This window comes from Oncorhynchus nerka, linkage group LG22 (assembly GCF_034236695.1).
Source record: "Oncorhynchus nerka isolate Pitt River linkage group LG22, Oner_Uvic_2.0, whole genome shotgun sequence".
Taxonomy (NCBI): Eukaryota; Metazoa; Chordata; class Actinopteri; order Salmoniformes; family Salmonidae; genus Oncorhynchus; species Oncorhynchus nerka.
The window spans coordinates 90,949,772-90,963,512 of NC_088417.1; the positions used below are offsets into that span (position 1 = coordinate 90,949,772).

Here is a 13,741-nt window from a genome sequence, read left to right on the forward strand (position 1 = left end):
TAATTAGGCGTCACTCTAAAGCGGGAAGGTGGAATAAACGAGTCAGGAAAAAGGTTTTCTGATTGAACACGGTTCTCTATTGAGAGTATTTTGTCAACAAAAACATTCAAACATAATCAATGAAAAATCTTCCAAGGAAAAACACACATCTTCTTCTCCAGATGAAACAAGAACACAATAGGATAATCTTTAAACTACAACAAACATAAATCACGGTTTTGTCACCGTCTTAGTGGTTCTTTCAGCACAGCTTCTCTCTCGGTGGCATCTTCCAGAGATAGTTTCCCCCATCTCTTCTGGTTCCATTCTCTCTTTTATAGGGGAAGGAGAGTATCTCATTAGTACCGTCAGCTGTGCTTAATTGACTCTGGTTACCTTGTCTCCCAGGCTCTGTTGGGCAACTATCCATGAGCCCAGCCTGCCCCTCTAGTGGTCCGTCCACATACCTTCCCCCCCCAGGACCGAACCGGAGGGTCGGGCGCCAGACGCACCGTCTTGGTCGCGTCGGGACAGCGCGTCTGCATTCCCGTTCCTCGATCCGGCCCTGTGGATGACATGGAAGAAATGGTTGTAAAGACAAAAACCATCTGGCTATTCTGTTGTTATTGTTTCTCTTACCAGCCATCCACGTGAGGCGCATGGTCAGTAACTAATGCAAACCTCCGACCCAGTAGGTAGTACCGGAGATAATCGAGGGCCCACTTGATGGCTAAGGCCTCTTTCTCTGATCGCATACCTCTGTTCCCGATCGCTGAGTTTCCTACTAATGAAGAGAATCGGCTTCTCTGCTTCACCTTTACCCTGAGCTAGTACGGCCCCGAGCCCTGTATCCGAGCGTCGACCTGCACAATGAACTCTTGTGAGAAGTCCGACCTGTAGAACGGGATCAGAACACAGGCCATCTTTTAACAATTGAAAGGCCTCTTCCGTCTCGTCTTTCCACTCTACCTGGTTTGGCAGGTTTTTCCTGATGAGGTTTGTGAGGGGTTGGCAATGGTTGCATATCCCGGGATAAAACGGCGATAATATCCTGTTATCCCTAAGAAGGCCCCGAACGTCTCGCTTGGTCCGGGTCGAGGCCAGTCACAGTGCCCTGGTCTTCTCTGCCTGTGGCGTATTTTCCCGTTCCCCACGGTGTACCCCAGGTATTCCGCTTCGGACAAACCCAGGCAGCATTTATTTGGATTGGCTGTCAACCCTGTGGCTTCCAAACTCACGAGCACCGCCCGTAATCGCAGGAGGTGACTATCCCAGTCCTCGCTGTGGATGACCACATCGTCTATGTACGCCGCTGCATACTCTTGATGGGGCCGTAGAATGGCATCCATGAGGCGTTGGAAGGTTGCAGCGGCACCGTGCAGTCCGAAGGGCATCCTCACATACTGGAAAAGCCCCTCTGGAGTGGCGAAGGCAGTCTTTGGGCGATCCTCCGGAGCCACGGCACTTGCCAATATCCCTTCGTCAAATCCAGGGTAGTGATGAACTTGGCCTTTCCTAAGCGCTCCAAGAGTTCATCCACGCGGGGCATGGGATACGCATCGAATGTAGAGATGGCATTCACGCCCCTAAAGTCGTTGCAGAGTCTCATACTACCATCGGATTTGGGGACCAGGACTATGGGACTGGACCACTCACTCGTCGAGGGCTCGATCACGCCCATCCTCAACATCTCCCTCACCTCTTTCTTAGCGATGACTCTGCGAGCTTCAGGAATCCTGTAAGGGCGGATATGCACCTTCTTGCCGGGTTCAGTGTGGATATGGTGGAACAGGACATCTGTTTGTCCTGGGAATGGAGAGAATATTCGACCGAAGTTCATAATCAGCTTGTCTAGCTGTCTTGACTGCTCCGGTAGGAGAGTTTGGCCACGGCGCACCTGTGGTAGAGCCTCCTCTTTTCCTTTGCCCTCCAGGGCCATCAAAGCCACCTCCTCCTCTCGTCCATGGTATGTCTTCAGCAGGTTTATGTGATAGATTTGGACCTTCTTCCTCCTGTCAGGTTGCTTGATGAGGTAATTGACCGGTGAGACCCTTTTCATTACCTCGTAGGGCCCCCTCCACTGCGCCAGCAAACGATGTTCGGCCGTGGGCACAAGCACCATCACTTTCTCTCCCACGGTGAACTCACGGGGGGGTCGCAGACTTATCATAGGCCCGGCCTTGGGTCCTTTGGGCCTTCTCCATATGCTCCTTGACTATGGGCCACACTGCTGACAGGCGGTCTCTCATCAGGGTAACGTGTTCTATTGTGGATCGAAAGGGGCATGGTTGGGTCTCCCAGGTCTCCTTGGCTAAGTCGAGGATTCCTCGACAGGGTCTGCCATAGAGCAATTCAAACGGAGAGAATCCAGTGGATGCCTGGGGTACTTCTCGCAGGGCAAACATTAAGTGTGGGAGAAGCATGTCCCAGTTTTCCCATCTCGGGACACCACCCTTCTCAACATGCTTTTTATCGTTTTGTTCAGCGTTCACACAACCCGTCTGTTTGAGGGTGGAATATGCTTGCGTATCTGTTGAACCTGATATAACCGACACAAGTCCTTCATCAACCGGGACATGAGCGGGGTTCCTTGATCAGTCAAGATAGTCTTGGGAGGCCCACCTGAGAGAACATCAGGAATAACTCCTTGGCAATTCCCTTTGACGACATGTTACGCAGGGGTATGGCCTCCGGGGAACTTGGTAGCGTAATCTATAACCACTAGGATGTACTCGTGTCCTCTGGCGGATTTTGGGAGGGGTCCTACGAGGTCCATAGCTATGCGTTCAAGGGAGTCTCTATGATGGGGAGAGGAATCAAAGGGTTACGTAGGTGTGGCCGTGGGGCTGTACGTTGACATTGATCACACGTCCTACAATACCTGGCCACATCCGGGTGACCGGGGCCAATAGAATCTCTGCATGATTCTGTCAATAGTCTTGTCTCGTGCCAGGTGTCCTCTAGGACGTGGGAATGGGCTAACTGTAGAACTGTATCTCTGTATGGCCTAGGCACCATTAGTAATTCCTGGTTTTCCCCCTTCGTCGTACGACCCAGTATAAGAGACCCCGCCTGATTGCATAGTAAGGAAGAGGGCTCACCTGATCCATCGACGTTCCTCCCGTCGATCACCTTCACCTTCCTCATGGCCTCCCTTAGGTCTGGGTCTCTATGCTGCGAGGTGCCGAACTGTCCCTTTAATTCCTGGGGCAGGTCGACCTCGGTAGAGGATGTGGAGGTTGTTCCACATCCCCATCAGGGGTGACCGAGGAGAATCCCTTCCAGGTTCCCTCCTCGGATGGAGCTTCAAATATATCCCTTAACGCCTGGTTGCTCCTTCCTTCCTCGTTGTGTATAGCCCTTCACATGTGTCTTCATCGGTGGTTTCTTGGAATATCTGTCGTAAACGTTGGGTCGCTATTTCTTCCTCTGCTGCAGAGGACGAGGACGCGGCTACGTCTCCTTGTAGGACTACTACCTCGGGCTTGGATTTTCTCTTCTTTCCTGTCCTCCTTCTTCCCGTGCATAACGTCATCTGCCGAAGCTCCTTATATAAGGGACAGTCTCTCCCGATCAATAATGGCACCTTCAGCTGCGGCACTTTCCCGGCCCTGACTGTACACCTTCCTTTTGGAGTGAGAATAGGCAGATTCACAGTGGGGTAATAGTGGGTGTCTCCATGGATACATGATACGGCTACTTTGTCTGGTAGCAGTGTTGCGGAGGTCACCATCCGCTCCTCTACTAACGTAACCATACTTCCCGAGTCGAGAATCGCTACCACATCTTGTCCTTCGACTTGCACCGGAATCTCTGATGCTGGGGCTATCTCTGCTAACCAACAGTGTTGATCCTGCCCCCTCAAAACGGGATGTGTGGGGGTAGGCAGTGATGACTCCGTGACCATGGGCTCATCCTTGCTAGGACATTGTGGGGCATAATGGTTGGGAGACTGACATTTATAACACCGACCCTGCTGTGTGGTGGCTGACTTCTCCCACCTCCGGGAGGCTTGGGCGTTCGGTGGCGGCGCGCCGGGGTGAGTCGTGGTACGGGATTGCAAGACTCCTTCCGTTCCTCCTTGTCACTTTTTAACAACTCCCCTGTAGACCGATATGTTTCCACCGCCTGGGCTATGTCGTCGGCTGACAACGGGTTGGCTTGCCCCACAACCCTTTTTAAGTCACTGGGTAATTCTCTCAATATCTTGTCCACTACGAGTCTCTATCACATGTCCTACTCCTTTCCAGGTTCTAGCCACTGTTTCGTCAGTCGTATTAAGGCGAAGATCTGGGCACGGACGGGTTGATCAGCTGTATAGGTCCATTGATGGAACTTTACAGCCCTATCTCTGGCAGTCAGCTGGTACCGGGACAGGATCTCGGTTTTAGTCGCCCATAGTCCGCAGCTTCGTGGGAATCCAGGTCAAAATAGGCTTCCTGAGCCACCCCGGTCAAAAGAGGGGCTAATGCGCTCGCCCATTCTGTGGGCGGCCACTCTTTCCAAGGTGGCCGTCCTTTCGAGTCATGAGGAAGGCCTCAATATCATCCTCCTTGGAGAGACGAGGTAAGATGGCGTGAGCAGCCGCTCTTGGCTTAACTCTAGGTTCTTCTAGTCGGTTCAGCTGTTGTTGCAGGAGTTCTATGGTTGTCCGCTGTGCCGTGATCAATTGTTGTAGTAGAGTTATCATTGTTCTTGAATGGTTCCTCCGGGTCTACTGGAAGAATCTTGATTTACTCACTTATCCTTGTGTCACTCGTCCACCTAATGCCTGCATCCTCCACCAATGTGGGCGTACCAAGTAATTAGGCGTCACTCTAAAGCGGGAAGGTGGAATAAACAAGTCAGGAAAAAGGTTTTTCTGATTGAACACGGTTCTCTATTGAGAGTATTTTGTCAACAAAAACATTCAAACATAATCAATGAAAAATCTTCCAAGGAAAAACACACATCTTCTTCTCCAGATGAAACAAGAACACAATAGGATAATCTTTAAACTACAACATAAATCACGGTTTTGTCACCGTCTTAGTGGTTCTTTCAGCACAGCTTCTCTCTCTCGGTGGCCATCTTCCAGAGATAGTTTCCCCCATCTCTTCTGGTTCCATTCTCTCTTTTATAGGGGAAGGAGAGTATCTCATTAGTACCGTCAGCTGTGCTTAATTGACTCTGGTTACCTTGTCTCCCAGGCTCTGTTGGGCAACTATCCATGAGCCCAGCCTGCCCTCTAGTGGTCCGTCCACAGTATCTATATCCACAGTAAAACGAGTCCTATATCGACATAACCTGAAAGGCCGCTCAGCAAGGAAGAAGCCACTGCTCCAAAACCGCCATAAAAAAGACGGACAATGGTTTGCAACTGCACATGGGGACAAAGATCATACTTTTTGGAGAAATATCCTCTGGTCTGATGAAACAAAAATAGAACTGTTTGGCCGTAATGACCATCGTTATGTTTGGAGAAAAAAGGGCCGAAGAACACCATCCCAACCGTGAAGCACGGGGGTGGCAGCATCACGTTGTGGGGGTGCTTTTCTGCAGGAGGGACTGGTTCAGGTCACAAAATAGATGGATTCATGAGGATTGAAAATGATGTGGATATATTGAAGCAACATCTCAAAAACATCAGTCAGGAAGTTAAAGCTTGGTCGCAAATGGGTCTTCCAAATGGACAATGACCCCAAGCATACTTCCAAAGGTGTGGCAAAATGGCTTAAGGACAACAACGTCAAGGTATTGGAGTGGCCATCACAAAGCCCTGACCTCCACCATATAGAAAATGTGTGGGCAGAACTGAAAAAGTGTGTGCGAGCAAGGAGGCCTACAAACCTGACTCAGTTACACCAACTCAGTGAGGAGGAATGGGACAACATTCACCCAACTTATTGTGGGAAGCTTGTGGAAGGCTACCCGAAACATTTGACCCAAGTTAAACAATTTAAAGGCAATGCTACCAAATACTAATTGAGTGTATGTAAACTTCTGACCTACTGGGAATGTGATGAAAGAAATAAAAGCTGAAATAAATCATTCTCTCTACTATTATTCTGACATTTCACATTCTTAAAATAAAGTGGTGATCCTAACTGACCTAAGACAGGAAACTTTTACTAGGATTAAATGTAATGAATTGTGAAAAACTGAGTTTAAATGTATTTGGCTAAGGTGTACGTAAACTTCTGACTTCAACTGTAGATACATGGATCAGCACTGAAGAAATTAGATGCAGTGTATCATGCAGCATTGTGCTTTGTTACTGGTGCAAACTTTTGCACACATCATTGGCTTTTGTACACTTGGGTTTGCTGGGACTCCCTGACTTTTAGAAGGACCAGACACGGGTTGATATTAGTTTATAAAGCTGTCTCACAGAAACTTCCTAACTATCTTCACTCAACAATCCAGTGGTCAAACAGTATTTATCAGACTCGGTCACAGGACATGCTAGTGCTAGAGATGCCCCGGATTCACTCAGAGTTAGGTTAAACAGTATTTATCAGACTCTGTCACAGGACATGCTAGTGCTAGAGATGCCCCGGATTCACTCGGAGTTAGGTTAAACAGCTGTCACGCTGGTATAAAGGATTTGGAGACAGGCGCAGGAACACACAATAAGGTTTTATAATACACCCAAAACAAACATGTATACAAAAACACTGGGCTGTACCCAAACAAAAGAGCGAGGATAAACCTCGTTGAACGACACGGGACGATGCCGTGTCTATATAAAGCACGCAGCATAACAGCTGCACCATCGCATAGGTACTCACACCACCATCGCATAGGTACTCACACCACCAACGCATAGGTACTCACACCACCAACGCATAGGTACTCACACCACCAACACATAGGTACTAACCCCACCAACACATAGGTACTCACACCACCAACACATAGATACTCACACCACCAACACATAGGTACTAACCCCACCAACACATAGGTACTAACCCCGCCAACACATAGGTACTAACCCCGCCAACACATAGGTACTAACCCCACCAACACATAGGTACTAACCCCACCAACACATAGGTACTAACCCCACCAACACATAGGTACTAACCCCACACAACACCACCAACGCATAGGTACTCACACCACCAACGCATAGGTACTCACACCACCAACGCATAGGTACTCACACCACCAACGCATAGGTACTAACCCCACCAACGCATAGGTACTAACCCCACCAACGCATAGGTACACACACCACCAACACATAGGTACTCACACCACCAACACATAGGTACTCACACCACCAACACATAGGTACTAACCCCACCAACACATAGGTACTCACACCACCAACACATAGGTACTCACACCACCAACACATAGGTACTAACCCCACCAACACATAGGTACTCACACCACCAACACATAGGTACTCACACCACCAACACATAGGTATAACCCCACCAACACATAGGTACTAACCCCACCAACACATAGGTACTCACACCACCAACACATAGGTACTCACACCACCAACACATAGGTACTAACCCCACCAACGCATAGGTACTAACCCCACCAACACATAGGTACTCACACCACCAACACATAGGTACTCACACCACCAACACATAGATACTCACACCACCAACACATAGGTACTCACACCACCAACACATAGGTACTAACCCCACCAACACATAGGTACTCACACCACCAACACATAGGTACTAACCCCACCAACACATAGGTACTAACCCCACCAACACATAGGTACTCACACCACCAACACATAGGTACTCACACCACCAACACATAGGTACTAACCCCACCAACGCATAGGTACTCACACCACCAACACATAGGTACTAACCCCACCAACACATAGGTACTCACACCACCAACACATAGATACTCACACCACCAACACATAGGTACTAACCCCACCAACACATAGGTACTAACCCCACCAACACATAGGTACTCACACCACCAACACATAGGTACTAACCCCACCAACACATAGGTACTAACCCCACCAACACATAGGTACTCACACATCCAACGCATAGGTACTCACACCACCAACACATAGGTACTCACACCACCAACACATAGGTACTCACCCCACCAACGCATAGGTACTAACCCCACCAACACATAGGTACTAACCCCACCAACACATAGGTACTAACCCCACCAACACATAGGTACTCACACCACCAACACATAGGTACTAACCCCACTAACACATAGGTACTCACACCACCAACACATAGGTACTCACACCACCAACACATAGATACTCACACCACCAACACATAGATACTCACACCACCAACACATAGGTACTAACCCCACCAACACATAGGTACTAACCCCACCAACACATAGGTACTAACCCCACCAACACATAGGTACTAACCCCACCAACACATAGGTACTCACACCACCAACGCATAGGTACTCACACCACCAACACATAGGTACTAACCCCACCAACGCATAGGTACTAACCCCACCAACACATAGGTACTCACACCACCAACACATAGGTACTCACACCACCAACGCATAGGTACTAACCCCACCAACACATAGGTACTCACACCACCAACACATAGATACTCACACCACCAACACATAGGTACTCACACCACCAACACATAGGTACTAACCCCACCAACACATAGGTACTCACACCACCAACACATAGGTACTAACCCCACCAACACATAGGTACTCACACCACCAACACATAGGTACTCACACCACCAACACATAGGTACTCACCACCAACACATAGGTACTAACCCCACCAACGCATAGGTACTCACACCACCAACACATAGGTACTAACCCCACCAACACATAGGTACTCACACCACCAACACATAGATACTCACACCACCAACACATAGGTACTAACCCCACCAACACATAGGTACTAACCCCACCAACACATAGGTACTCACACCACCAACACATAGGTACTAACCCCACCAACACATAGGTACTAACCCCACCAACACATAGGTACTCACACATCAACGCATAGGTACTCACACCACCAACACATAGGTACTCACACCACCACCAACACCCCATAGGGTACTAACCCCACCAACACATAGGTACTAACCCCACCAACACATAGGTACTAACCCCACCAACACATAGGTACTCACACCACCAACACATAGGTACTAACCCCACTAACACATAGGTACTCACACCACCAACACATAGGTACTCACACCACCAACACATAGATACTCACACCACCAACACATAGATACTCACACCACCAACACATAGGTACTAACCCCACCAACACATAGGTACTAACCCCACCAACACATAGGTACTAACCCCACCACCCCCACCAACACATAGGTACTCACACCACCAACGCATAGGTACTCACACCACCAACACATAGGTATTCACTAACCCCACCAACACATAGGTACTCACACCACCAACACATAGGTACTCACACCACCAACGCATAGGTACTAACCCCACCAACACATAGGTACTCACACCACCAACACATAGGTACTCACACCACCAACACATAGGTACTCACACCACCAACGCATAGGTACTAACCCCACCAACACATAGGTACTCACACCACCAACACATAGGTACTAACCCCACCAACGCATAGGTACTAACCCCACCAACACATAGGTACTCACACCACCAACGGACATGGAAACAACAACCAACAAAGACAGAGGGAACAGAGGGCACATATATAACATACTGATCAGGGGAAATGGGAACCAGGTGTGTGTAATCAGACAAGACAGTTATTATAAACTGTGATTATTTTTTGTAATGTGTGTTTTTCTTATAGCAGTTTATTTATTTTAATCGTTTTAATATCCATCTTGTACTTTTTATATGTTTTGATTTTGTTTTGGTTTTTAAATTCTTATTAATTGCTGTTGTTTTTATTGTTGTATCACAGGGCCCAACTGTAAAAGAGACTCTGTCTCAGCTTGGTCCCCTGTTTAAATAAAGGTTAATAAACATAAAATCATCACAAGTCCACTTGGAGCTACCTTCTCCGATTTGAACAGTACCCAACTTATGTTCCACCCAGCCTGACACTACATATGGATCAGCCAAAAAATTTCACTCCCACTGGGCCCGAATCATCCTTTGCATGACCATCAGGGCGAAGCTCGGATTCAGAGGTCTTCACCACACCTGCCACCACAGGTTATTCATCCTCACTCTCGTCAGGTTAAATTTCCTAACCATCAGAGACAGCAGGATACGGTTTGTACTTGGCTCTTCTCCTTCTTCCTAACTGTCTATAAGACTGTCTATCTGTTCACCACACTCATGCTGTGCCTTCATCCACTGTATTGCTTGCAGAGCTTGCACTGATGGTGTTTCTCTAAAACTGAACTTCTGTTCCTTAGCCCAATTTACAAGTCTGGCCTCTCCATGCTTCTTTTCAATCTCTGGCCTCTCCATGCTTCTCTTCTATCTCTGGCCTCTCCATGCTTCTCTTCTATCTCTATCCTTTCCATGCTTCTCTTCTATCTCTATCCTCTCCATGCTTCTCTTCTATCTCTGGCCTCTCCATTCTTCTCTTCTATCTCTGGCCTCTCCATGCTTCTCTTCTATCTCTGGCCTCTCCATGCTTCTCTTCTATCTCTATCCTCTCCATGCTTCTCTTCTATCTCTATCCTCTCCATGCTTCTCTTCTATCTCTGGCCTCTCCATGCTTCTCTTCTATCTCTGGCCTCTCCATGCTTCTCTTCTATCTCTGGCCTCTCCATGCTTCTCTTCTATCTCTGGCCTCTCCATGCTTCTCTTCTATCTCTGGCCTCTCCATGCTTCTCTTCTATCTCTATCCTCTCCATGCTTCTCTTCTATCTCTATCCTCTCCATGCTTCTCTTCTATCTCTGGCCTCTCCATTCTTCTCTTCTATCTCTGGCCTCTCCATGCTTCTCTTCTATCTCTGGCCTCTCCATGCTTCTCTTCTATCTCTATCCTCTCCATGCTTCTCTTCTATCTCTATCCTCTCCATGCTTCTCTTCTATCTCTGGCCACTCCATGCTTCTCTTCTATATCTGGCCTCTCCATGCTTCTCTTCTATCTCTATCCTTTCCATGCTTCTCTTCTATCTCTATCCTCTCCATGCTTCTCTTCTATCTCTGGCCTCTCCATTCTTCTCTTCTATCTCTGGCCTCTCCATGCTTCTCTTCTATCTCTGGCCTCTCCATGCTTCTCTTCTATCTCTATCCTCTCCATGCTTCTCTTCTATCTCTATCCTCTCCATGCTTCTCTTCTATCTCTGGCCTCTCCATGCTTCTCTTCTATCTCTGGCCTCTCCATGCTTCTCTTCTATCTCTGGCCTCTCCATGCTTCTCTTCTATCTCTGGCCTCTCCATGCTTCTCTTCTATCTCTGGCCTCTCCATGCTTCTCTTCTATCTCTATCCTCTCCATGCTTCTCTTCTATCTCTATCCTCTCCATGCTTCTCTTCTATCTCTGGCCTCTCATTCTTCTCTTCTATCTCTGGCCTCTCCATGCTTCTCTTCTATCTCTGGCCTCTCCATGCTTCTCTTCTATCTCTATCCTCTCCATGCTTCTCTTCTATCTCTATCCTCTCCATGCTTCTCTTCTATCTCTGGCCTCTCCATGCTTCTCTTCTATCTCTGGCCTCTCCATGCTTCTCTTCTATCTCTGGCCTCTCCATGCTTCTCTTCTATCTCTGGCCTCTCCATGCTTATCTTCTATCTCTATCCTCTCCATGCTTCTCTTCTATCTCTATCCTCTCCATGCTTCTCTTCTATCTCTGGCCACTCCATGCTTCTCTTCTATATCTGGCCTCTCCATGCATCTCTTCTATCTCTGGCCTCTCCATGCTTCTCTTCTATCTCTGGCCTCTCCTGCTTCTCTTCTATCTCTGGCCTCTCCATGCTTCTCTTCTATCTCTGGCCTCTCCATGCTTCTCTTCTATCTCTGAGTGAAGGAGGCTTTGTTGCGGAATAGAAAGCCGACTCTTGATTTGATTTTCGATTGGAGATGTTTGATGTGAGTCTGGAAGGAGAGTTTGCAGTCTAGCCAGACACCTAGGTACTTATAGATGTCCACATATTCAAGGTCGGAACCATCCAGGGTGGTGATGCTAGTCGGGCATGCGGGTGCAGGCAGCGATCGGTTGAAAAGCATGCATTTGGTTTTACTCGCGTTTAAGAGCAGTTGGAGGCCACGGAAGGAGTGCTGTATGGCATTGAAGCTCGTTTGGAGGTTAGATAGCACAGTGTCCAATGCTTCTCTTCTATCTCTATCCTCTCCATGCTTCTCTTCTATCTCTGGCCTCTCCATGCTTCTCTTCTATCTCTGGCCTCTCCATGCTTCTCTTCTATCTCTGGCCTCTCCATGCCTCTCTTCTATCTCTATGCTTCTCTTCTATCTCTATCCTCTCCATGCTTCTCTTCTATCTCTGGCCTCTCCATCCTTCTCTTCTATCTATGGCCTCTCCATGCTTCTCTTCTATCTCTATCCTCTCCATGCTTCTCTTCTATCTCTGGCCTCTCCATGCTTCTCTTCTATCTCTGGCCTCTCCATGCTTCTCTTCTATCTCTGGCCTCTCCATGCTTCTCTTCTATCTCTGGCCTCTCCATGCTTCTCTTCTATCTCTATCCTCTCCATGCTTCTCTTCTATCTCTATCCTCTCCATGCTTCTCTTCTATCTCTGGCCTCTCCATGCTTCTCTTCTATCTCTGGCCTCTCCATGCTTCTCTTCTATCTCTGGCCTCTCCATGCTTCTCTTCTATCTCTATCCTCTCCATGCTTCTCTTCTATCTCTATCCTCTCCATGCTTCTCTTCTATCTCTGGCCTCTCCATGCCTCTCTTCTATCTCTATCCTCTCCATGCTTCTCTTCTATCTCTATCCTCTCCATGCTTCTCTTCTATCTCTGGCCTCTCCATGCTTCTCTTCTATCTATGGCCTCTCCATGCTTCTCTTCTATCTCTATCCTCTCCATGCTTCTCTTCTATCTATGGCCTCTCCATGCTTCTCTTCTATCTCTGGCCTCTCCATGCTTCTCTTCTATCTCTGGCCTCTCCATGCATCTCTTCTATCTCTGGCCTCTCCATGCTACTCTTCTATCTATGGCCTCTCCATGCTTATCTTCCATCTCTGGCCTCTCCATGCTTCTCTTCTATCTCTGGCCTCTCCATGCTTATCTTCTACCTCTGGCATCTCCATGCTTCTCTTCTATCTCTGGCCTCTCCATGCATCTCTTCTATCTCTGGCCTCTCCATGCTACTCTTCTATCTATGGCCTCTCCATGCTTATCTTCTATCTCTGGCCTCTCCATGCTTCTCTTCTATCTATGGCCTCTCCATGCTTCTCTTCTATCTCTGGCCTCTCCATGCTTCTCTTCTATCTCTGGCCTCTCCATGCATCTCTTCTATCTCTGGCCTCTCCATGCTACTCTTCTATCTATGGCCTCTCCATGCTTATCTTCTATCTCTGGCCTCTCCATGCTTCTCTTCTATCTCTGGCCTCTCCATGCTTATCTTCTACCTCTGGCATCTCCATGCTTCTCTTCTATCTCTGGCCTCTCCATGCTTCTCTTCTATCTCTAGCCTCTCCATGCTTCTCTTCTATCTCTGGCCTCTCCATGCTTCTCTTCTATCTCTGGTCTCTCCATGCTTCTCTTCTATCTCTATCCTCTCCATGCTTGTCTTCTATTGTTACAGCTTCTCCATGAAGTTTCTCGTTATCCAGGACCCATGTCTCCCAGCGATGAGGTG

The 13,741-nt window shown here is 48.1% G+C and overlaps 1 protein-coding gene and 1 long non-coding RNA gene across 4 annotated transcripts in view; both read left to right on the forward strand.

Annotated features, from left to right (window-relative positions):
- LOC115124135 (SH2 domain-containing protein 3C-like) overlaps positions 1 to 13,741 on the forward strand; it is a 178,769-nt gene that overhangs the window by 10,010 nt on the left and 155,018 nt on the right. The window lies entirely within an intron of this gene.
- Positions 8,750 to 10,003, forward strand: LOC135563837 (uncharacterized). Its single transcript, XR_010460594.1, has 3 exons — positions 8,750 to 8,979; positions 9,078 to 9,307; positions 9,620 to 10,003. It is a non-coding gene; the product is annotated as an uncharacterized LOC135563837 (long non-coding RNA).